Raw genomic sequence first — 27,363 nt, forward strand, 5'->3', positions numbered from 1 at the left:
GATCCTAAAACTAGTCCTCAACCAAGTCCTCAATCTGATCCTAAAACAAATCCTGCATTAAGTCCTAGATATAATCCTAAAACTTGTCCTAAAACAAGTCCTCAATCTGATCCCAAAACGAATCATGCATTATGTCCTAGGTAAAATTTGTAAAGTTAACACAATAATGGAATAAAATAAAAGTACAATTGCGAGATATAACATTCTAAGACACTCTAGAGTGATTGAGAAAATAACAATTAAATAAAAAAAGATATCGACAATATCCTTCGTCAGACGAGAGTCAATACTATGTAGAAGACAACCATATTTTGTTTTTTTTTATTAGATCACCCAGACGTGAGATTTCATGTACACCGTTTGTGCACCTAAAAAAGGACAGGTTTGCGCTTGAAGGAGTGCCACGACGGCAATTTTGAATATTTCGACTTAATTTTTTTTTAAATACTTGAATATATAATAGAGATGACGGTATAACTTAATTTACTGTACCAGTCATATTTTGTTAGAAAAAAAATCCGCAAAAATCGGCCTGTTTTTTCACTTGTCACAGTAAACTTCCCCCATAAGATAATATCCGTGAGACAACCAACAAACCAAAGACGTCTGTCACTCGCACGCTGAGGCAACTCAGCCTTAACCTATATGGTGTTATGTGTTCCTCAATTTTTAAATTAAATATAAATCTCACGCAAGAATTAAGTAGCTTCTCAAGTTTATGATTTAATTCTTCAGTTAAAACATTATATATAGCACAGCAGTAATCAAAATGGGGAAAAATAGGGAAAGTTTCCGAAGTGATTTCCGTAAAAAAATCAATTTTCGGAAAGTTTTCAAAGTGATTTCCGTAAAAAAATAATTTCGGTGTACCTTTGGTTGCATTTATCAATAAATTGAGAAATCATATTATCACGACTGTGTGAATTATATGCCAGCGTTTGCATTTGATTGTTATTAATACCTTTAGTACGAAAAGGATTTTCCCGTTTAAATAAATAAATAAATTTCCGGAAGTTTTTCGGATGATTTCCGTAAAAAAATCAATTTCCGAAAAGTTTCCGAAGTGAAGTCCATAAAAAAATCAATTTCCGGAAGATTTTCGGAAGATTTCCGATGTGATTTCCGTAAAAAAAATCAATTTACAAAAAATTCCGGAAAGTTTCCGAAGTGATTTCCGTTAAAAAAAATAAATTTCCGGAAAGTTTCCGGATTATTTCCGTAAAAAAAATAAATTTTCGGAAAGTTTCAGGAAGATTTCCGTACAAAAAAAATGAATTTAGAATTTTTTAGAATTAGAATTTCTTTATTTTGTCCTAGGAAATCCAAAAAGACAAGCATTAAAAATACAGTAAAAGAAAACGTACAATTCATAAATCATGTGACAAAAAGAATACTTTAAATTAATCTTTAACAAAACAAAAATAACAATTGGAAAATTTGTATAGTTAACACAATAATACAACAAAATAAAAGTACACTCTAGAGTGATTGAGAAAATATATGTTTATATACAATACTGTTTTGAATGTTTTTAGACAACTGATACTCGTTATAGAGGAAGGAAGAGAGTTCCACTGATTATTGCAGTTACAATAAAATTTCTTTAATACCATTCAGTTCTACAGAGTGGAATTCTAAGCATATTAGCACATCTCAATTCTCTAGTAGTAATTTAATCTCTAAAAGTAAATTTTTCATACAAATAGGAAGGTTTTTTAGTTTTTAAGATAACATGCGTGCGACAACCAACAAACCAAAGACGCCTGTCACTCACGCTAAGCCAACCCAGCCTTAACCTATATGATGTTATGTGTTCCTCAATTTTTAAATTGAATATAAATCTCACACAAGAATTTAGTAGTTTCTCAAGTTTATGATTTAATTCTTCAGTTAAATCATTATATACAGCACAGCAGTAATCAAAATGATTTCCGGATGATTTCCGTAGAAAAAAATAAATTTCCGGAAAGTTTCCGGATGATTTCCGCAAAACTAAATAAATTTCCGGAAATTTTCCGGAAGATTTTCGTACAAAAAAAATAAATTTTCGGAAATTTTCCGGAAGATTTTCGTAAAAAAAATAAATTTTCGGAAATTTTCCGGAAGATTTCCGTAAAAAAAATAAATTTCCGGAAATTTTCCGGAAAATTTCACTGTGTGACAAAATAAAAAAAGTTGCCTGCACTTTTATAGAGACCTAGTATAAGTTGTAGGTCTAGTAAAATTATGAACAATGATGTGTGAGAAATTTCCCGAACACCCCCAAAATTTAATTTTAGGGGCAAAAAACCGTTTTTTGCTTATTCATGTAAAGAATTACTCGTAACTTCCGTAATTTTTAACCGATTTTCAAAATTGCTCTTTTATTTTAAAGGGAAAAAGCACACCTTTTTAATCGTGTATTGCTCGTTTACTCAAAATAAAAATTGACAAAACCGCAGTTGAAAATATTTGCGATTTATCGATTTTTATTCAATTTTTTCAACTTTAACGAGGTTTTTAGAATAGTATTCGAATTTACAGATTTTTTCATAATAATTTCTTAAAAGTATATTTAATTCTGCGTAAAATGAGTATTTTTTTGAAAAAATTTTAATACAAATTGAGGAAGATACGTGAATTTTAAGATTTAAAAATTTTTTCTCCAAAGTTACAAATATTCCAATTTTGCTGTGGAATTTACATCAGGGCACTTTAAATTTTGTGTTCACTAAATTTAATTGATTAACTAAAACGGCATGCATGTCAAACTTGTTTTTGATAGAATTAAATAAAGAAAGAGTCCGTATTTAGAGAGGGGGGTCCGGATAAATTTTAACTTTTCTATAATTTATATTGTTTAAGTTTGTCAATGTTTTTCAAACATTATTTATGATTCAAATCTATTCCATATTATCAAAATTAATAAAATTGTTCAGGACTCTGTCTTTATTTAAATCTATCAAAAACAACTTTGATATGCATGCCGTTTTAGTTAAACAATTAAATTTAGTAAACACAAAATTTAAAGTGCCCTGATGTAAATTCCACAGCAAAATGGAAATATTTGTAACTTTAGGAAAAAAATTTTTAAATCTTAAAATTAACGTATCTCCCTCAATTTGTATTAAAATTTTTTCAAAAAATACTTATTTTACGCAGAATTAAGTATACTTTTAAGAAATTATTATGAAAAAAATCTGTAAATTCGAATACTATTCTAAAAACCTCTTTGAAGTTGAAAAAATGGAATGAAAAACGATAAATCGCAAATGTTTTCAACTGCGGTTTTGTTAATTTTTATTTTGAGTAAACGAGCAATACAAGGTTAAAAAGGTGTGCTTTTCCTCTTTAAAATAAAAGAACAATTTTAAAAATCAGTTAAAAATTACGGAAGTTACGAGTAATTCTTTACATGAATACACCAAAAACGGTTTTTTTCCCAAAAAATTAAATTTTGAAGGTTTTTGGAAAATTTCAAACATACTACTTTTTTAGTTTTTCAAGACGAAAAAGTTAGGATAGGTCCGATTTGAAGTGCCATTTTTCTATCACACAGTGTTTCCGGAAGATTTCCGTAAAAAAAATAAATTTCCGCAAATTTTCCAAAATATTTCCGTACAAAAAAAAAAAATTTCCGGAAATTTTCCGGAAACCCTTCCACATGGAGAAACATGTAGAAACATTTCTAATTAAAATAGGAAATATTAACAATAAATTTGAAAAAAATTCTGACTGTAATTAAGGAATAATTCACTGTAAAATTATAGTAAATACTGTTGTAAATTTACATAAAAAATAATGTAAATTTACATTATCGCCTTGTAAATTCTCAAAATTTGATAGTAATTATGGAGAAATAAATACTGTGAATTTACAGAACTCCACAGAGAATTAGTTAGAATTAGTTAGTAGTAGTATAACCCCTTAAGAAACGGCAAAGAGCCGGTCAATGATGAAATACCAAGAATTGTAAATAACAGTTGAAAAACGAAGCAATTTTTTTGTAGTTTTAATATTGTATTTTAAGATGCAAAAAACGTTTTTAATATTTCAAATAAAATGATTGTTAAAAAAACAGTAAAGTGAGGCCTATTTTTGCCTTCGCAAACGCAAGTACCTATACTGTAAAAGATTTTCGTGTAAAAATTTTCGAGTTAAATATCAACTCCCACAAAAAGTTATTTTAGTAACTTTTTACTTTTACCAAGAGTGAAAAAGGGGTGTTAAGCATCAACTACCACGTGAGTTATTTTGTCATTTTTTTGGTGTTTATACCTTAAAAAGTAAGCATAGAGATTTAAAGTTTTAAGTCCCTTCATCCAACTATATGTATCTTCACTTTAACTCCCCATTGGGTGCGAGTTTTATAGAATCCCCAGATGAGTTAAAATTTAACTCCCTTTTTTACAGTGTATTTCCAATAATAAAATAGAAACGATTGATGTATTTATATTTATTTCATTAATTATGCTCACAAATAATTGAAAACTTTAACAAATTTATATGTTTCCATCGTGAAATTTGTAGTTTCAAGGTCATGCTGCTGCTCCATATCCATTTGCCCTTTCTAGTGCAGCTTTAGCTAAATTGAAAAGTGTGCAATAATTCTTATTAATAATGTTGTGCAACTTTAAATAAATTTTTTTAATTAATCTTTACTGGTTTGATGATTTTTATTTCTTTCTTAATATTTTAATATTTAAATAAATATAATTTTTAAATATTTAATATTAAAATATACTTATGAAGCTGAAACTTGCACCCAGTTATCAGCGACCACTTAAATTTGATAATTAAATTTTAAAGTTAAATATTTTTTAAAAAGCTTTAACTGGCACTCAGTTTTAAGCACACAAAAAAATTTTTCAAAATTTGATGTTGGTATTAAAAAATATATATTTAACTTTAAAATTCAATTTTTAAAATTAAGTCATTGCTGACAACTGGGTATCGGTTTCACCTTCATAATGTATTTTAATATTTAATTTAAATATTTACTTCTTTTTATTCGTTTTATACTTTTTTCTGATGCCTAAAAAATCCATTTTCCATTTATTATGAAAAATTTAAAAGAATATTTTAATTTTTATTTGAAATTTTTGTAGCAAATATAATAATATTACAGTCGGGTCCCCATACTGTTAAATTCCAAACTGTTATGTCCTCAGTAGTGTTATGTTTTTGCATAACCTCCAAATTCAGAAGTGTTAGGTGACGTCACGTTACGTCACTAATTTTCAGGGCCGTATTCTTAAGACAAAGGAAAAGGGTGCATATACTTCTAGGCCAAACTTGAGGTGTATATATTTACGTTCCTAAAAGGTGCGCAGTAAGCATAATTTGAGCACATAACAGAGCTGAGTCTGGAGAAGTGGGAAATTTCTGAAAATGTAACAGTATGGGGACCCGACTGTAATTCGTTTTATTTTTAATACTTTTGCAAATATTATTTGAAAACTTACCTGCTCCTGCGCCTGCCTCAATTGTAGTCCAGCAAATAATGAATACTGCTGCTACAAATACAGTTGAAAGGAATTTCATTGTTACTTTTGTTTTACGATTACAGTTTGCAAACAATTTGTAGAATGTAACTTTTCGCCTATTTTCGCCTTTTTATACTAGGGATAATCACTCGAAACTTATTAATGTTACTATTTATCAACCTTCTCATTGACTTATCTGTATTCGTCATGGAAAGACACGTTTAGACCGGTTATTATTTTTAAAGGTCCAGTTTCATAGTTACATTTGTTATCAAGTTTATCACTAAACATTTTTTTAAAAAAATTATATTTTTTATGAAGAATTAAGGATTTACGCTTTAACTAGCATGGCGGGAAATTTGCATCATCACCTAATATCGTTGGTTATATATCATAGAAGGAGTTTACACCGTAAGCCTTAAATATAAGCCTCCGCGAGCATAAACGGATATGCCTCCATGAGGATATACTTGCGTCTGCGCAAAGTGTTTGCCTGCAGCTGTGTTGTGAAAGAGTTTGCCTTGACCACGTGTTCGCGCAGGCGCAAATATATGCTCCTGGAGGTATATCTGTTTATGCGCGCAGAGGCTTATATTTAAGGCTTACGGTGTAAACTCCTTCATACACTGTAAAAAAAAGGAGTTAAATTTTAACTCCCCAGGGGATTCTATAAAAGTCGCACCCATTGGGGAGGTAATGCCAGGGGAGTTAAATAAACAGAGTTAAAACTTCACACCAAAATGCTAACTCCCCAAGGAAAAAATAACTCGCGCGGGTGTTGAATGAAGGGAGTTAGAAATTAACTCTCTTTTGGAGTTGATTTTTAACTCGAAAAATTTCACTCCCAACTCCCGAGTCCGTTAACTCCCTAAATTTTTTACAGTGAATGTACGATAGTTTCGTGTTTCTGCACACGTATTGCAATTACTGGAATCACATAGAATTCTGACAGCTGAACGAAGTCCAGGGTTTGTCGCTATCATCTGTGATTCCGTTCTGCATCATATAATTCAAAGAACGTTGGTCCATGCTGTGCAGTATCAGCATTTAATGCTTCGAAAATATTATCGGTAAAATAATATATTTCCCGGTATACGTGTACCAATTCTTAATAAGTATTAGTGGCGATAATGTTCGATCGGAAAACAATTACCCAAGGAGAAAAGTTTTCTTACAAAACACTTACTTACAAAAACTTGCAATTTAACCTTCGCGCTCCGGAGCGGTCACCCGGGGTGACCAAACAATGAAAAAAGTTGTAAATCTGCTCGACTTTTGCATCAATCGAATGGCGATTTTAAGTCACTGAGCAAAATTTTATCTACTTTCGAAAAATAAAAAAATTATAAAGAAATACAAATTTTAGAAAATTATTTAATATACCATTCAAAAGATTATTAAATTCAACGATTAATGATACATAAATGAAAATTTTTGTAATTTATACAAAGATTGCAGCAATCGACAAAAAATGAAAAAAATAAATTTTTTTAAAAAAATATTTCAACCCTTGCATATTCCTTAAAAATTGTAGGAAAATTTTGAAACTTATACAGGTATGATTATTGTTTAAGCCTTATCTTTAATTTAAGACCAAAAGAGTTAACAAAATCTTATTCGGTTCGTGAGATATCTTTCTAAACGTCCGAGCATGTTTTTTGACAAATACATTGGATTAGTCGATTTTTAACGGTTTTTGGCTGAAAATGCTTGGCCGATTATAATGATATCTCACGAACCAAATAAGATTTTTAACTCTTTTGGTCTTAAATTAAAGATGAGACTTGAATGATAACACCTATGTAAGCTTCAAATTTTTCCTACAATTTTTAAAAAATATGCATGGGTTGAAATAATTTCAAAAAAAATGTATTTAAAAAATTTTTTTGTCAACTTTGTCGATTGTTACAATCTTTTTATAAATCATAAAAATTTTTAGTTATGTATAATTAATCGCAGAATTTAACAACCTTTAAATTGGTATATTTATTAATTTTCTAACATTTGTATTTACAAAGAAATCGTGATTTAAAGATTGGTATGTTTTCGGGCCCTGCGCGTGCAGCCGTACCGACAATTCCCGACGGTAGTGTACGAGGCTACTGAAAATTGCCCGGGAGTTTGTTTTGTATATTGCGAAAAAATTAAATCATCAAAGTTTTACAGTAAAATTGTTTTTTATCAATAAATACAATATATTTTGATGTTACAATAAATTTTTTATTTGTTTAAACAAATTATTGTTGTTATTTACAAACTTTGTACGGAATGCACCTAGAAAGTTGTAGTTTTTTCCTAATTTTGCAATTTACTAAACCTTAAATGATTACAGATTAGAATTTATAAACAAATTATTAATTTACGAAAAAACATCTTTTGCTTAATCAAAAAAAATGTTCTGTTATTTCTTTCTCGAAGAAATCTATAATTTTGAGACATCGATATAATATTGATTCAACTGAACTTAATAGAGTGGGTCGGGTGCGTGATCTGGGTGTAATCATGTCTGAATCTTTTTCTTTTGCTTATCATATTGATTGTACAGTAAACACAGCTGTCAAAACACTTGGTTTCATCATAAGAAACGCATCCGATTTTAGAAATGCTTCGACAATTAAACTTTTATATTTTTCACTAGTTCGATCATTGGTAGACTTTGCTTCTCTGACATGGTCTCCATATTACAATGTGGATTGGGTCAGAATTGAAAGGGTACAGAACAGGTTTTTGAGATTTTCGGCACGAAGACTGAGACTCCCCTATGATTACTTTGGTCATGACTATACCAATTTGCGTGAGATTTTGAACATACCAACAATTAAATTCAGATTCTTATACATTGATTTATTGTTTTTATATAATATTCTTAATGGGAAAATTGATTATCCTTCGATTTTATCAAGCATTAAATTCGCAGTTCCAATTAGGTCTACAAGAAATTGCTCTTTTTTTAACTTAAAATTTCATAGAACCAATTATAGCCTAAATGCTGTTTTTTATAGGCAGTGTAAAGAGGGAAATGATGTTGTAAAGAATTATGATATCGACTTTTTTAATACTTCCGAATTTAGCTTTAAGTTACAGTTGCGGAGAATTCTCTTCTCAAATTATTGTTACCCAGTGTGCACGTACTATAACTGTTCTAGACCAAAAAACGAACAGTGTTCTAGAACAAGTGTTACAATTTTATTGTAGAACAGTTCTAGAGCTTTGTTCTAAATTTGTTCTGGAGCAGTTGTTCTGTATCTGTTCTATAACAGACATGTAACATTTGTTCTAAATTAGTTATAGAATTTTGAAGTAACATTGTTCCTACAGTGTTCTAGAACACTGTTACAAAAATTTAATATAACTGTTCTTTCACTGTAAACTCGTGTTTATTTTCACTACACGGAAAAATGTTATTATTAAATTTTATAAAAGTATTTTACAAGTGTAGGACAAAATGCTACAAAGGAAAATTTTGCTATCAACAAAACTAACCCAGTAAATCTTCATTTATTATGATCGGTCTTAAATTCAGCACTGTCTGCTATAATGTTAAAGGATTCAAAAATGTTGTATCCTAATTTAAGGCTGCTTTTCTGCTTTAAAATAAGACTTTCTTTTTACTGTAAAACTTTAACAAAACGTAAGGGAAGAGTTCCGGTTGTGGGCACCCTTTTGTTTTTGCCTCATAACATTTGTCCATGTGCATATTATACAAATATATGTGTACGAATTTAAAGCTAGAGGTCTAAGATGACTGTCAGTGAAGGAATTAAATTGATTCCTTTAAATAAAAAAGTTTTATTAGAAATTTAGTGAAATGGAAATTTTTTGACAAAAAAATTTTTGTACCCGGTTGTGGGCACCCTTGAAAAATCCGCTAAAAATGAAAAAATATTAAAGGAAACCATTACAAATAAAGAAGAAATTAAAGTTTCTTTATTTTAAGAGACTTTGCCGGGATAAAGAACAAAAATGATGACACGTTTTCACACTATGCTCATCGCTAACAAAAGTATAATGCTTGCATGTGAAGTAGCTAGTACGCATACCATGACGCACTTCTAATGCACTGATCGACTATATTCATCGCATTTAATGGAGTTTGCGGCTGTCACTTTCCTTGGCAGAAAGTTTAGATAGATGAGACAGTAGTCCACATCATTGTCAGATGGTAGAGCCTCCTTAACATAAAGGTGCCCACAACCGGGAATGACAGTCATTTTTTAAAAAGATCAACACTGCAAAAAAAAAATTAAACCCTTTTTTCTGAACGAATCTACACCCATATGTTGCTCTTCGAAAACAATACAAAATTACTTTTTTATTTATTTAATGCAAATTTTCTTTATTATGCTCACAGCTATTACACAAATGCATATATTTGTTTCGATATCAATACGAAAAGACCGTATTGTCAACGAACACGAGTTGCAATACTTAGATCAGTAAAATCTTCTTGCTGTCAAAGTTTACGTAGGGGTGCCCACAACCGGCGCACTTCCCCTACCTATATAAAATTTAGTAAAGTTATAGTAAAATTTGTTAAAAGTTTTCGATATTTGATATAACGTTACTAAATATAGTATAATTTTTATTAAAGTTTAATAGGGTAATGTCACATTGAGTGGACCGCCACTTTGAGTGGACCACCTGAGTTTTTAAGTTATCTGACAGCGGAAACGTGAAATAAATAAAACGAATAGCAACACCGCATCTAGAAACCGTAAGAATTTATGTTCCGCAATAATCATATACGTTATTGTTTGATGTAACGCATTTTTAAGAACACAAACCAAAAAAGAAGTCGCTCTTACAATGAGTAAAGTGATTCGGAAGTGTAAAAGTAGTGTAAAATTTAAGTTTTAAAAGGCGTTCCTGCCCATTTTCCCGAATGAGAGTTCCCGAATGACGATTTTCCCGAATAACTATTTTCCCGAATCTATTTTCCCGAATTATTTTTTTCCCGAATAATTAATTTCCCGAATTATTTTTCTCCCGAATAATTTATTTCTCGAAAAATTTTTTCACGAATTACCTTTTTTTGAATTATTGTATTCGTAAGAATTACAAAAATTAATTTTTTACGGTCGTTGCTATGGTAACATTAAACCTATTTATATTATTAATTACTATTGTTTTAGACGTCAATTTTTGCTTTTTTGGAAGTTATAAGAATAATATTTTAAAAATTTTAAAATATGGACGCGAAAATAGTTCAAGACACGAAATTAATTATTGGTGGATTCATATATTTACGATCGAAAAAACCCACAGTAATCAACCCCAATACTTATTGGGATTGCAAGCGTCTTCGAGTTAAAGAATGTAATGCCAGAGCTTGAGGGACCGCAAAAAGTGCCTGTTTTTTGCCCGTTTTATGTACATCGATAATTATGACAAAACGTAAGTAAAAAATTTCGGCCAAAAATTTTCTTAATCTGCGTGAAAATTGTAGTTGATCATAATTTTTAGTTTTTATTTAAGGGTAGTTAAACTCCTAATTCATCCCTCTAAAAATTGACAAATTATGAAATTCATACCACCATATATTCAACAAAAATAATTAATTATCATCGGTAAAACTGGTAAATAACGAAAATAAAAAATCCCTTTCATAAAAAAACAATCTCAATGACCTTAACATCCTTAAAAATGTTTTCAACCCCCAAAAAACTACCCCTATTTGAAATATTGACCAAATTAAACACAAAAAAATTATTACTCCCCTAAATCTTCATAAAAAATATAAATAAAATTAACAAACTAGTGAGACTTAATTTCGTCGCTAAAGTAGATTAATCCACCCCACAAAAACTACCCCTAATTGAAAAAATTACAACATTACACATTTAAAAAATTATTACTTCGCAAAAACTTCACAAAAATTATAAATAAAATCAACTAACTAGCCAGACTTTAATTCCATGCTAGATTAGAATAATCAACCCCCCAAAAACTACCCCTAATTGAAAATTTTACCATATTACACAATTAAAAAATTATTACTACACAAAATCTTCACGAAAATTATAAATAAAATCAACTAACTAGCCAAACTTAATTTCCTCGCTAAAGTAGATTAATCCACCCCACAAAAACTACCCCTAATTGAAAAAATTACAACATTACACATTTAAAAAATTATTACTTCGCAAAAACTTCACAAAAATTATAAATAAAATCAAATAGCTAAGCAGACTTTAATTCCATGCTAGAATTAATCAATTAACCCCCAAAAACTACCCCTAATTAAAAATTTTACTATATTATACTTTTAAAAAATTTTACTCAGCAAAATCTGCACGAAAATTATAAATATAATCAACTAACTAGTCAGACTTAATTTACTTGCTAAAGTAGATTAATCAACCCCTCAAAAACTACCCCTAATTAAAAAATTTACCATACTACACATTTTAAAAATTATTACTTCGCAAAATCATCACTAAAATTATAAATAAAATGAACTAGCTAAGCAGACTTTAATTCCATGCTAGATTAGATTAATCAACCCCCCAAAAACTACCCCTAATTGAAAATTTTACCATATTACACAATTAAAAAATTATTACTACACAAAATCTTCACGAAAATTATAAATAAAATCAACTAACTAGCCAGACTTTAATTCCATGCTAGAGTAGATTAATCAACCCCCCAAAAACTACCCCCAATTGAAATTTTACCATATTACATATTTAGGAAATTATTTCTACACAAATTCTTCACAAAAATTATAAATAAAATCAACTTACTAGCCAGACTTTAATTCCATGCTAAAGTAGATTAATCCACCCCACAAAAACTACCCCTAATTGAAAATTTTACCATATTACAGATTTAAAAAATTTTTACTTCGCAAAATCTTGACGAAAATTATAAATAAAATCAACTAAGTAGTGAGACTTAATTTCCTTGCTAAAGTAGATTAATCCACCCTACAAAAACTACCCCTAATTGAAAAAATTACCACATTACACATTTAAAAAATTATTACTCCGCAAAATCGTCACGAAACTTATAAATGAAATCAACTTACTAGCCAGACTTTCATCCCATGCTAAATTAGATTAATCAACTCCCCAAAAAACTACCCTTAATTGAATATTTTACCATATTGCAGATTTAAAAATATTTTACTACACAAAATCTTCACAAAAATTATAAATACAATCAACAAACTAGTGAGACTTAATTTCCTCGCTAAAGTAGAATAATCAACCTCTTAAAAACTACCCCCAAATTAAAAAATTTACCATATAACACATTTAAAAAATTATTACTTCGCAAAATCATCACTAAAATTATAAATAAAATGAACTAGCTAAGCAGACTTTAATTCCATGCTAGAATTAATCGATCCAGCCCTGAAGAAGTACCCCTAGTCGAAAAACTAACAATATTACACATTTAAAAGTTTTTTTCAGTGTTGCTGATTATGAATTGGAATACATTTTTTATTTTCAAAAAAATTAAAAATTGTTCATCATGCATGGCCCTGAAAAGGGCCGATTGATAATTTTCTTGTTTTTAGCAGACTGAGAAGACTTTTAACGTTGTGGAGAATACCTAATTAATTGGACGTTGTTCTTTTCGAATAGTTATTGATATATCGCAGATTTCAGGATTTGGTACTTGAACACCATTGTATTGACCATATCCAAGGTACCAAACTATCATCATCACGTGACTGCAACAACCCACTGTCCGAGCCCCACTTTCGCATGTACAAAAATATTCTATTATCGAGTCTCTTCTTACTTTTTCTTTATCTACAAGAACAAAAATGTGATGGTGTTTTCCGCTACGAAATCGGGATTTCATGTACGCTTTTACAAGTAAAATATGCTGAGCTACAATGCCATAGGTTTCAAAATTAATATTTGCTGTTGGATGTCTTCGATGCGGTTCAAACTTATGCACGAGGAATGTTCCTTCTTTCATGTGTTCAGCATAGTAAGAAATCGCATTATTTATCTGGTATGGACCAAGACTAAGATAGTACAGATCATCTAACTCCAGCTTAGGAAATTGAATTTTTTCATTATTTTCCTCATTATCTATCGCAGTGTAGTTGATTTCTATGTAGGGTGCTCTAACCTTTGATAGATTGTAGTCTTCTACTACTGATTTTAACCGATTTGGAACGTTTACTCGAGATTTCATAATATCGGCCACATTCTCAAACGAAGTATCACTTATTATTGGTTTGTGAAACAGATTTAATAACGCAAAAGCTATTAAAAGTGATTTAAAATCGTGACTTAAAGTCGAATTGTAAGCTGGAATAGAAAATATTTTGAACTTGCTCTTTAATCGTCCAAAAAGTTGTTCTACCACCCAACGAACTTTAGTTACAAATCTTGAACGATTTGCTTCTAAAGTAGTAAGTTGTCCAAGCCCTGGAGAAAACACGCGTAAGTTTTTAGTATCCTCAAGGAATTTAATGACGTCTCGAAAACCTCGATCAACCACAATGGCATCACCTTCACTAATAACATTCATTTCTGGAAACCTGTTGAAACATTCCTTCAATATAGTGGCATCATTATGGGTAGCATCGAATGGCCCAAGAACAAAAAGAACCCAACCATCAGGTGTACATCCTACCATAGGTTTCGTAAGTGGCATTTTCTTTTGTTCACTCCAAAGTTGCTTCTGACCAGAAAAATTTTTGGATTTTTGTGCTAGTCGATAAGTAGCATCAAATAATATGCAAGCCTTGTCATCTGAAATTTCGAAGAGTGTTTTAGCTGTAAGTGTATTATGTTCAGTCAATGCAGATCGATTATTACTGTTAAGCATTCTTGGAACTAAGTTTTCGAGAAGATCTTCTCTTGCTAAAGTGAGATAATTAGCAATAGTTCTGTCAGAAACACCAAACAGATAAGAAAGCTGTTCATTAGAAAGAGAAGTTCGAATTTTACACAAAAATACAGCTACATGCTTCGGTTGGCACTTTTGGACGAAGCTACAGATTTTATTAAATTCGTCTTTTTCATAGGCAAACCAAGCTTTCAATGTAACATTATCTAACGTATTAATATTTTCAATATCAAACACAGCCTTTTTATTGGCTTTTAATTCTTGGATGCATTCAATCAAAAGGTCACTAATCATTAGTTGCTCTCCAGCTGCTACTTTTTGCCCTTTCTGCACAAACGGCAAGTAGTTTTCGATGCCTACATGTTCACTACACATACGAGCGTCATGTGAAACAAAGAATTTATAATTCACGAGAAGATCATAGCGAATCTGTTTTGGAATTAAAACTAACCTTTCAACATTTTTGCATGCAAATGTGCAACGGTTATGAGATTTAAGCCCTTTCCTATAAACTGATAAGTCCGCTTCAGTTAGATCAACATTATTTAAAACATTTGGTTGTGTACTGAGATGAAAGCACGATCTACACACCTTACTTTGAGTTGGAATATCGTCTATCTTATTCAATTTTCGCTTTTTTGCATTGTGCGTTTGTCGCAAATTATTTATAATAACGAGAGGATTTGTTATACTGTTCACAGAGAAAAATCTGTCATTTTTACTTCGCTTTGGCTCATCACAGCCCAAGCAAGTAGAAAAAGACATTTTTTATTAAAAAATTCATGCAATAACCACGAATAATACACTGCTTAATAAAATTCTAATAAATTAACACTAACCTGTAAAAGAACAAGCACTACATAAAAAATTTTTAGTTTAGTAGAAATGAACGAAAACTATTATAAAAGACGCGTTTATAATTGAAAAATAATAAAAATTTCTGAAGACTGTGAATATGAGTTAACCGAATTACAAGAATTTTTTTAAATGTTGTGAATAGATAATACTCTTATGTCCTAAAAATAGACTAACGAGTTAAAGAGTATTCTTTGCTTTTATAAACCGTTTTTTCAAATATGCAATACATAAATAAAAATGTTGATGAAAGTAAGTTATTAAAATTACTTACTTCTCTAGGACCTTTTTCATACACCAATCAACTAAATCCAACTAACCAAAAATAAAATAATTTAAAAACATCAATGACCGACACCGAAGGAAATACAAAAAATGACTAACACAATTAGGGATAATAAAAAAATATCTTATGCAAAATCAGGGGTAGAAATAAGTCACTCACGCTATTTGTTAGACATTAAGAATAACATAATGTATTCCCAATAAAAATGAATTCAAAAACAACTTAATACTTTTAAAATGAAAAACATAGAATCATTCAAAATGTAAATAAAGAAGTAATTAATTTTTACTTTCATAAAGATTTTGCAGAGTAATAATTTTCAAGTGTGTAATTTGGTTTATTTACCAATAAAGGATAGTTTTTTGAAGGTTGACTAATCTACTTTACAATAAAAATGAAGTCTCACTAGTTAGTTGATTTTATTTATGATTTCCATGAAGAATTTGCAAAGAAATAATTCTTATGTGTTATTTATTTAATTTTTCAATTAGAAGATTTTCGAAGATTTTTCTTCATTTTCGTGAATATTTTGAAAAGTAATATTTTTCTAAATGTGTAATATGGTAAATTTTTTAATTAGGGGTAGTTTTTGAGGGGTTGATTGATTAACTCTAGCATGGAATTAAAGTCTGGCTAGTAAGTTGATTTTATTTATAATTTTCGTGAAGATTTTGCGGAGTAATAATTTTTTAAGTGTGTAATATGGAAATATTTCATTTAGGGGTAGTTTTTAGGGGGTTGATTAATCTAATCTAGCATGGAATTAAAGTTTGGCTAGTAAGTTGATTTTATTTATGATTTTCGTGAAGATTTTGCGGAGTAATAATTTTTTAAGTGTGTAATATGGTAAAATTTCCAATTAGGGGTAGTTTTTGTAGGGTGGATTAATCTACTTTAGCAAGGAAAATAAGTCTCACTACTTAGTTGATTTTATTTATAATTTTCGTGAAGATTTTGCTGAGTAAAATTTTTTAAAAGTATAATATAGTAAAATTTTTAATTAGGGGTAGTTTTTGGGGGTTAATTGATTAATTCTAGCATGAAATTAAAGTCTGGCTAGTAAGTTGATTTTATTTATAATTTTTGTGAAGAATTTGTGTAGAAATAATTTCCTAAATGTGTAATATGGTAAAATTTCAATTGGGGGTAGTTTTTGGGGGGTTTATTAATCTACTCTAGCATGGAATTAAAGTCTGGCTAGTTAGTTGATTTTATTTATAATTTTCGTGAAGATTTTGTGTAGTAATAATTTTTTAATTGTGTAATATGGTAAAATTTTCAATTAGGGTAGTTTTTGGGGGGTTGATTAATCTAATCTAGCATGGAATTAAAGTCTGGCTAGTTAGTTGATTTTATTTATAATTTTTGTGAAGTTTTTGCGAAGTAATAATTTTTTAAATGTGTAATGTTGTAATTTTTTCAATTAGGGGTAGTTTTTGTGGGGTGGATTAATCTACTTTAGCGACGAAATTAAGTCTCACTAGTTTGTTGATTTTATTTATATTTTTTATGAAGATTTAGGGGAGTAATAATTTTTTTGTGTTTAATTTGGTCAATATTTCAAATAGGGTTATTTTTTTGGGGGTTGAAAACATTTTTATGGATGTTAAGGTAATTGAGATTGTTTTTTTATGAAAGGGATTTTTTATTTTCGTTATTTACCAGTTTTACCGATGATAATTAATTATTTTTGTTGAATATATGGTGGTATGAATTTCATAATTTGTCAATTTTTAGAGGGTTGAATTAGGAGTTTAACTACCCTTAAATAAAAACTAAAAATTATGATCAACTACAATTTTCACGCAGATTAAGAAAATTTTTGGCCGAAATTTTTTACTTACGTTTTGTCATAATTATCGATGTACATAAAACGGGCACTTTTTGCGGTCCCTCAATTTTATTTTATATAATATTGTTTTATAATCGCTTTATATTTTTATAATTTTTTTATTTTATATAATTTATATATATTTTTATTTTTTATCAAATAAATACATTCTAATAAATACATTTGTAAAAAATAATGCTGCAAAATATCTCATTCAGGAAATAATATGTTCGAAAAAAATTATTCGGGAAAATAAACTATTCGACAAAGAAATCATTCGGGAACATAGTAATTCGGGAAAAAAATTATTCGGGAAAATAAACTATTTGACAAAAAAATCATTCGGGAACATATTAATTCGGGAAAAAAATTATTCGGGAAAAAGGTCAATCGGGAAATGCCATTCGGGAAAATGACCGGGAATCTTTAAAAGGTAACTTATTTTTTTCCTACTACTTTGGACATTGAAATTGATTGTCTTAGTTTATTTAAGTGATAATTTTGACTCAAAAAAAATTTTGGTGTCTGCCATAAAAAGTTGCATGTCACCATGAGTGGACCACAGTTTATAACCATAAGTGGACTGCCTATTTTTTATATTTTTAATGTCAGTTTACCATTTTTATGGAAATAAATTGACAATAAATTAGTTCGAAACTGTTTTATGTTCTTTATTAATTTTTTTGTGATTTTGATGTGATATGTGCCAAAATTATTGAAAATGGTTTCACTTGTAAACATTGCGACACAAACATGGTTTGAAGCTGCATAAGCATAAATTTTGTTTCAATATATCAGAAATATTAAATACATTAAAGAATTTAGAATAACTTTTACAATTTTTTAAGAGTGGTCCACTCAAGGTTACACTTTTTTCATTCCTTAAAAATGAGCTATTTTTTTAAAGTCAATTGTTTTTCCCAAATAAAAAAAAATCAAAGCTATTATGGTATAAACACTTATCTAGGGATATAAACTAAAGCTTGGAATAGAAACCTCCGATTAATTTGCTGTCATAAAGAATTTTTTAAGAAAAAAAGCTTAGGCGGTCCACTCAAGGTGACATTACCCTACTTCTAATATAATAACTAATATAATAACTTTCTTTCCGTGTAGAGTGCAGCCGCGTTTTTGCATGAATTACAAAAAATCTTTTGAATTTAGATACGTAGAAAGACTCGTATCGATGATTCGTGAAAAATTAAATAATTTTTCACTGTCAGCTTGCATAAATTTTCAAGATTTTTAAAAACATTATTCACCAACAATAACATCAAATATTTAATTAATTTATTATCAATTATTATTAATTAATAGGTATATCATAAAAATACAATAATAAATTATTATTATTAACTAATTAATTAAAATTTGTTATTATTTGTAGCATAATTATATATTATTAATTTGTAATAAAAAAATTTATATATATATGGGGCATTCCAGGCCAAATCGGAAATTATTTTGCTTTTGCATCTCAAAAATATTTTTATTAAAAACTACGTGTCCCAGGCGCGAAGTGACGCCGAGTTCAGGCTTTATAAAGATTGGCCGAGCATTGGTCAACATTGATTGAGCATGAGTGAATCAGCGAGAGCAGGAATGATCGAAGCTTTAATGTAACACCGATTCCAGACTGCAGCGCGAGCCTTGATTCAGCATTGGACATCAATGCTCAATCAATGCTGCGGACGCCTAACGCAGGACTGAAACAAGACTGCTTCCACTGTTCCCAAATTTACTCGTTTCTCACGTTTATTCAATATAATGTGAATATATGAATTATTAATAATAATAATAAATATTATTGTTATTTTAATTCATGTATGTGTGTATATATACATTTAATGACAATAAGTTATTATTTGTAATAATTATATTATTTTCATATAAATAATAATATATTACTAACATTAAATATCATTTGAATAGTAATTTTAAAAAAATAATTTTAGTAAAAAAAGACAATTTTTCTGTTAATCGTTACATTTTTTTCTTGATTTTTAACAGACTTTTAACATTATTTATAAACATGTTCACATTTTTTATTCACAACACAACACACAATTTTATTATTTTATATAAACGCTTATAACAAAGAATGAAAAATATTCGCTCGCATGTGGGATCGAAACTCACGCACCCCGTCCCTAACGCATACCGGAAGTTCTCAACGCACGCATTTAAACCGCTCGGCCACAGAAGGCTGGAAGGCTTCTCGCCTAATCTACTATATCAATGCCAGTGCCGTCACTCAACATGGGATACCAATGTTCGTCCCATGCTCGATTCAAGGCTCGGTCAATCTTGATACAATATTCAGTTTCTTTATTACCGTGTGCACTGTACAATATTATCTATAAATATTTATAAATTATTTAATATTAAAATATTTTTTATGATAATTTTATAAGTTAAATTACATGTTATTTTTTTTCTTGCACAGTGTCAAATTATTATTTTCAAAGTTCAAGAGTTTCGTTTATCTGAAAAATTTTCAGTAAAAAAAATGCTCATTAGGTAGTAATAAATATTTATGCCTAGTAGTTTTACACTAGGTTTAACTGTTTACTGAATATTATCAAAAATATATTTTTCGTCAAACGCGCGCGACTAAACACAAAAATAACCTTGAGACGTTGCGATTGTCGTGCTCCCACCATCCCATCTACTCAATGCACTCCCCGCCTGTAACGTCATGAGGGGAAAGCATTGAGTAGATGGGATGGTGGGAGCACGACAATCGCAACGTCGCGCTGTAAAATCTCAAGGTTATTTGTGTTTAGTCGCGCGCGTTTGACGAGAAATATATTTTTGATAATATTCAGTAAACAGTTAATCCTAGTGTAAAACTACTAAGCATAAATATTTATTACTACCTAATGAACATTTTTTTCACTGAAAATTTTTCAGATAAACGAAACTCTTGAACTTTGAAATAATAATTTGACTCTGTGCAAGAAAAAAAATAATATATAATAATTTAACTTTATTGATATGAATCTTATGTAATTAATATAAATATTATACACTAAATAAATATTAATATTTATTTACCAATTGATATCTTAATAACAATAATAATAATACTTATTATATTATTTAATAATAATGAATAATAATTAATAATAAGAATAATAATTTTTAAATAGTATAAAAAATTACTAAAAAATATCACTAATAATATTTTAATATTAAATAATTTATAAATATTTATATCTAATATTGTTATAAGTGCACACGGTAATAAATAAACTATCAAGATTGATTCAAGCTTGAATAAAGACTGGATGTTGAAGCTCCACTCACGAAGATTGACCGAGTGTTAAATCGAGCATGGGACGAACATTGGTGTCCCATGCTGAACCAATATTGAGTAGCAATGATATAAAGACTGCTTCAACTCTGGGTTACCCACGCTGGGCGTTCAAGACTGAGTCAAGTTTCAACCCATCGTCAGCACTGGTCTTTCGCGCCTGGGGTGAAAACAAAACTTTTCATTATAAAAACGTCCAATTTGATCAATTTTTGACCGAGTTATAAGCATTTAAAAAAAATTTACGTAAAAAACGTCATTTTTCATAAATCTGTATCTCCTGAACCGCTTTATGAAAAAATTCAAGGTAGCTCATTTCAAAGAGTACTAAAAGAAAAAAAAAGTTTAAAAAAAATTTGAGATGCAAAAGCAAAATAATTTCCGATTTGGCCTGGAATGCCCCATATATAGTTATTTTTTTATTAATTATGTTACATTTCAATTTATAATTTTAGCACTGCACATAACGGTCCCACAATTCAAAAGGAAGTTGAAGTAAAATCACTTCCAAGCTTGCGTGGCTATGCGGTATGCGTATTCGACTTGTGTCCTCTAGGTCTAGGTTTCGATCCCCCGTGCGTGCGAAATTTTTCATTCTTAGCTTTAAGTGTTCTGTGTATAATTCTGAATATTGTTACATAAAGTATAAGTTTAAATAATTATTAACAATGATAATAATAATTTAGTCATTAATTTAAATAAATAAGATAGTCTGTTTAAATTATTAAAGAAAATAAGAAAAATATTTTTTAAAAACTTATTGCAAAAAAAGATATTCTATTAATTATTCATATTTTTATTCATACTCATAAACATTTATTTGTTCTATGCAACTATTAAATTTCTGCTTGGGTATTATTTATGATAAATCGTTTTTGTTATAGAATTGTTATATATTTGTTCTAAAACAATGTTCTAGTTTTGTTCTAGAATTGTTACAAACTTTGGTTCCTATTTTGTGCCTCCAGGGGGACGACATTTTGACCTGCCTGTTCCTCACCAGTTACAGAACTTGTTCTTTTTGTTCTGGAATAGTTATAGAATTATTCTGTAACTTTGCACACTAGGTAGCCAGGTCGTTAGAATGATATAAACCTAATTGATTAAATGTATTAGACAATTGTTCTGATTATAATTTTAATGTAAGGGCATCAGCCTGTATATTTCTAAATAAATAAATAAATAAATTTGTTTAAAAATTGTTTAAATAATAATTCAATTTTATTCTTTATCTGTAATCATATAGAATTTAGTAAATTGCAAATCTAGGAAAAAACTGCAACTTTCTGGGTGCATTCAGTAAAAAGTTGGTAAATAATAACAATAATTTGTTTAAAAAAAAAATTTTCAAAAAAAATACATTTTTTGCCATCACCAAATTTGTGGGGTATTGGAAGCTTTCACTTGAAATTTAAAATTTTTTTATTTTTTAGGAATATTTTTTGTTTTTTAATAGAAAAAAGTGTTAATACTTACAATGAAGCCAAAACTTTAGACTTAGAATAAATTTTTTCCTAAATTATAATTTAATACAAAATTTTTGAAAGAAATTAAATTTTTCATTTTTTCCACCAAAAATTATTTTTTAATTAAAAGTTTGTTCATAAGGTGATATCTTTTACAATTTTCAAAGAAATAACGAAAGCTGTAACTTAGTAAAGAAAATTCTTTGGGCTGACACTAATTCTCCCATTACCCCACAGAATTTTTACAAGACAAAATTTTGAATAAAAAAATAAAAAACATAAACAAATTTTATTATTATCTCGATTTTTATACAAGTATACATATCCACAAATATTTACCTATATAATAATGAAAAAACAGAACTAAATAATCCGATTTTAACTACTTATGGTGATGTTTAGAAATATTTTGCATTTTACAACGAAAACTCAAAAAATACATTTTCCCTTGTCTTTACTAAAAATTTGTCAAGAATGTGATCGTTTGTTTTGGAATGATATAAACAAAGGTTTTAGAAGATTTTCTAGACATTACAGCGAATTTGGAGGCTTTTAAGTACGTGAAATTTAAAAGCTCCCATTACCCCACGCTCCCCTAATTAAAAAATTACGAAAAGCATGCAAAATCCAGTATTTTTTCTGTATCTGACAGAATAGTCAACGAAAATTCTTCGATCAGGTGTCAGTCTTTTCATAATTTCATTAGCTTTCAGGAAAAAAATGCGAAAAATTTTTGTTATTCTTATTTTCTACGTTTTAAGCATTTTTCCACTCATGAAAAAGGGGCGTCCTGATACTCACGGACAGTAGTGTAGTATTTATGGGGCATTCGGCATTCTAGGCCAAATCGGAAATTATTTTGCTTTTGCATCTCAAATTTTTTTTAAACATTTTTTTTCTTTTAGTACTCTTTGAAATGAGCTAACTTGATTTTTTTCAAATTTTTTCATAAAGCGGTTCAGGAGATACAGATTTTTAAAAAATGACGTTTTTTAAAGAAATTTTTGTTTTAAATGCTTATAACTCGGTCAAAAATTGATCAAATTGGACGTTATTATAATGAAAAATTTTTAACTTTTAAACTTTTGCATATTTTTTAAAAATTGTAGGAAAAATTTGAAACTTACACAGGTGTAATCATTCAAGTCTCATCTTTAATTTAAGACCAAAAGAGTTAAAAATCTTATTTGGTTCGTGAGATATCATTATAATCGGCCAAGCATTTTCAGCCAAAAACCGTTAAAAATCGACTAATCCAATGTATTTGTCAAAAAACATGCTCGGACGTTTAGAAAGATATCTCACGAACCGAATAAGATTTTGTTAACTCTTTTGGTCTTAAATTAAAGATAAGGCTTAAATGATCACACCTATGTAAGTTTCAAAATTTTTTTTACAATTTTTAAAGAATATGCAAGGGTTGAAATAATTTTTAAAAAAATTTTATTTTTTTCATTTTTTTGTCAATTTTGTCGATTGCTGCAATCTTTGTATAAATTTAAAAAATTTTCAGTTATGTATCATTAATCGTTGAATTTAATAATATTTCGAATGGTATATTAATTAATTTTCTGACATTTGTATTTCCAAAAAAATCGTGATTTAAAGATTGGTATGTTTTCGGGCCCTGCTCGTGCAGCCGTACCGATAATTCCCGACGGTAGTGTAATTATATGGAAAAACTTTGATGAAATTAAATCGTTTTTGTAAAATAAAAATAAGAAAGCGTTTGATCACCCCGGGTGACCGCATCGGAGCCCGCGTTATAAAAAATCGTTGGTAGCGCGAAGGTTAAGGAAAACTTTACAAAAAAATTTTGGGTCACTTCTAACGAGTACTGGCTCAGTGCTGTCCGCTAATGCTAAAATAGCATTAGCATTTGACCGAAAAATTGATTGATAGTAGTCATTTGTTGGTACAGGCAGTACTTGTTCAATACTGGTACAGTGATTTTTTCATCATTGCCAGTTGAATTGATTTTATTATTTTCAAAATTACAAAAATAGTAATCAAATAACAATAAATTCACATTTAATTGAAAAAATATGAAAATAAATAATATATTTCGAAAAAATTAAAATTAAGTAATTTAGAACTGAAAAATAAACGATAAAGTAATAGCGGAATTTTTAAATAAATAATAAAAATGATAAAATATTAATAGAACATAAATAAATAGTAAAATAATTGCTATCCTCAATGATAAATTAATTTTGCAATTTTAAGGAAGTATTATTTTTTATAATTATTATGTTTTTAAATAAAAAAAAATGACTTTTAAAAACGATTAGCAATATATAAATTAAAATAAATAAAAACAAGTTATATAATACAATATAATATTATTACGTAATTATTATAATATGTAATATAATTTTCAAACCGTTTTTTAAACAATTTTAAAACAAATTAATAACACAGCCACAAAAAAAAAATTTTTTTCGTGACCCAGAGGACAGAACCTTATATTCCTGCGTTCTAGGGGTCGCTGAAACCGAATATGACCTTAAAAAATTTGTGTACTTGCCAGTTTTCCCGCTACCACCCCCTTTACACCCCCACACGAGATTGAGGTTGTTGGCATTTCAGTTTTCAAAAAAAGTCGTGTAGGGTGTCTATTCTTATGTATTTTGGGTCCCTGAAACCGAAAAAGACCACCAAACATAAATTAATCCTCTCCTTCACATCCTATCCCTCTCTTACTACCCCCTAAAGGGGATTAAAATTTTTGGTTTTATGAAAAGTATAGACGACTTTTCATGAAACCAAAAAGTTCAACATCTTCTCTAGAGCTACTTAGGGCGTGGAGGAAGGGACTAATTTATGTTTGGTGGTCTTTTTTGGTTTCAGGGACCCCAAAAACATAGGAAAAGACACCGTATTCTAGGGAGTAAAGGGATAGACGAATTTGTTTTTAGTGGTCTTTTTCGGTTTCAGCGACCCAAAATACATAAGAATAGACACCATACTCGTGTTTTTTTTTTGAAAACTGAAATGCCAATCCCCTAACTCTCGTGTGGGGGTATAAAGGGGGTGTAAAGGGGGTGGTAGCGGGAAAACTGGCAAGTACAAAAAAGTAAAGTAAAGTTGGCAAATAACAACAATAATTTGTAAACAAATAAAAAATTTATTGTAACATCAAAATATATTGTATTTATTGATATAAAACAATTTTACTGTAAAACTTTGACGATTTTATTTTTTTGCAATAGACAAAATAAACTCCCGGGAAATTTTCAGTAGCCTCGTACATACTTTTTTAATTGTTATAAATAAACAAGAAGAAATAAAAAAAATTATAATTTTTTTATTTTTCGAAAGTAGATAAAATTTTGCTCAGTGACTTAAAATCGCCATTCGATTGATGCAAAAGTCGAGCAGATTTACAACTTTTTTCATTGTTTGGTCACCCCGGGTGACCGCTCCGGAGCGCGAAGGTTAAATTGCAAGTTTTTGTAAGTAAGTGTTTTGTAAGAAAACTTTTCTCCTTGGGTAATTGTTTTCCGATCGAACATTATCGCCACTAATACTTATTAAGAATTGGTACACGTATACCGGGAAATATATTATTTTACCGATAGTATTTTCGAAGCATTAAATGCTGATACTGCACAGCATGGACCAACGTTCTACGAATTACATGATGCAGAACGGAATCACAGATGATAGCGACAAACCCTGGACTTCGTTCAGCTGTCAGAATTCTATGTGATTCCAGTAATTGCAATACGTGTGCAAAAACACGAAACTATCGTACATATGATGTATAACCAACGATATTAGATGATGATGCAAATTTCCCGCCAAAATCAATTTCACCTATGTACAATCATTTTTTTTCATCTTATTATATTATTCGACATTATAAATACTATACCATGCTAGTTAAAGCGTAATTTCTTAATTCTTCATAAAAAATATAATTATTAAAAAAAATGTTTAGTGATAAACTTGATAACAAATGTAGCTACGAAACTGGACCTTTAAAAATAATAACCGGTCTAAACGTGTCTTTCCATGACGAATACAGATAAGTCAATGAGAAGGTTGATAAATAGTAATATTAACAAGTTTCGAGTGATTATCACGAGTATAAAAAGGCGAAAATAATTTAAGAAAATGTTACATTCTACAAATTGTTTGCAAACAGTAATCGTAAAACAAAAGTAACAATGAAATTCCTGTCAACTGTTTTTGTAGCAGCAGTATTCATTATTTGCTGGACTACAATTGAGGCAGGCCCAGGAGCAGGTAAGTTTTCAAATAATATTTGCAAAAGTATTAAAAATAAAACGAATTAATATTATTATATTTGCTACAAAAATTTCAAATAAAAATTAAAATATTCTTTTAAATTTGTCATAATAAATGGAAAATGGATTTTTTAAGCATTAGAAAAAAGTATAAAACGAATAAAAAGAAATAAATATTTAAATTAAATATTAAACTACATTATAGAGGTGAAACCGGCACCCAGTTGTCAGCAATGCCTTAATTTTAAAAATTAAATTTTAAAGTTAAATATATATTTTTTTAATACCAACATCAAATTTTAAAAAATTTATGTGTGTGTAAAAATTTGAGTGCCAGTTACAGCTTTTTAAAAAAAATATTTAACTTTAGAATTTAATTATCAATTTAAGTGGTTGCTGATAACTGGGCGCAAGTTTCAGCTTTATAAATATATTTTAATATTAAATATTTAAAAATTATATTTATTTAAATATTAAAATATTAAGAAAGAAATAAAAATCATCGAACCAGCAAAGATTAATTAAAAAAATTTATTTAAAGTTGCACAACATTATTAATAAGAATTATTGCACACTTTTCAATTTAGCTAAAGCTGCACTAGAAAGGGCAAATGGATATGGAGCAGCAGCATGACCTTGAAACTACAAATTTCACGATGGAAACATAAATTTGTTAAAGTTTACAATTATTTGTGAGCATAATTAATGAAATAAATATAAATAAATCAATCGTTTCTATTTTATTATTGGAAATACACTGTAAAAAAGGGAGTTAAATTTTAATTCATCTAGGGATTCTATAAACGCCCAAATGTACAATTTTTTGTCATAAGATTTGATACTATAGTTTAACATAAAAACTCTACAAAAAAAATTCCGCAATAGGCATTTCTTAATGGCCAAAAACCGCTCTTTCGAATGGCGTTCCAAAAAATTTTATATATTTATAAATAAACAAAGTAGGGGAGATTGGGGCCAGACGGGGTACTTAAGGTTTAAAGCGCAAAAAAACGAAAATTATCGAATATATACTTCATTATTATTTTTAATTATCATCTTTGGGAATCAGTCTTT

General features: G+C 28.9%; 2 long non-coding RNA genes across 2 annotated transcripts; one reads left to right on the forward strand and one right to left on the reverse strand.

Annotated features, from left to right (window-relative positions):
* Positions 1 to 4,420: 4,420 nt before the first annotated feature.
* On the reverse strand, positions 4,421 to 5,646 carry LOC122510038. Its single transcript, XR_006302407.1, has 2 exons — positions 5,445 to 5,646; positions 4,421 to 4,564 (listed from the first exon to the last, which is right to left on the reverse strand). It is a non-coding gene; the product is annotated as an uncharacterized LOC122510038 (long non-coding RNA).
* A 20,491-nt stretch (positions 5,647 to 26,137) lies between these two features.
* LOC122510037 lies at positions 26,138 to 27,018 on the forward strand. Its single transcript, XR_006302406.1, has 2 exons — positions 26,138 to 26,287; positions 26,877 to 27,018. It is a non-coding gene; the product is annotated as an uncharacterized LOC122510037 (long non-coding RNA).
* The last annotated feature ends 345 nt before the right edge of the window (positions 27,019 to 27,363 follow it).

Source organism: Leptopilina heterotoma, unplaced genomic scaffold (genome assembly GCF_015476425.1).
Source record: "Leptopilina heterotoma isolate Lh14 unplaced genomic scaffold, ASM1547642v1 Lhet_65, whole genome shotgun sequence".
Lineage (NCBI taxonomy): Eukaryota > Metazoa > Arthropoda > Insecta > Hymenoptera > Figitidae > Leptopilina > Leptopilina heterotoma.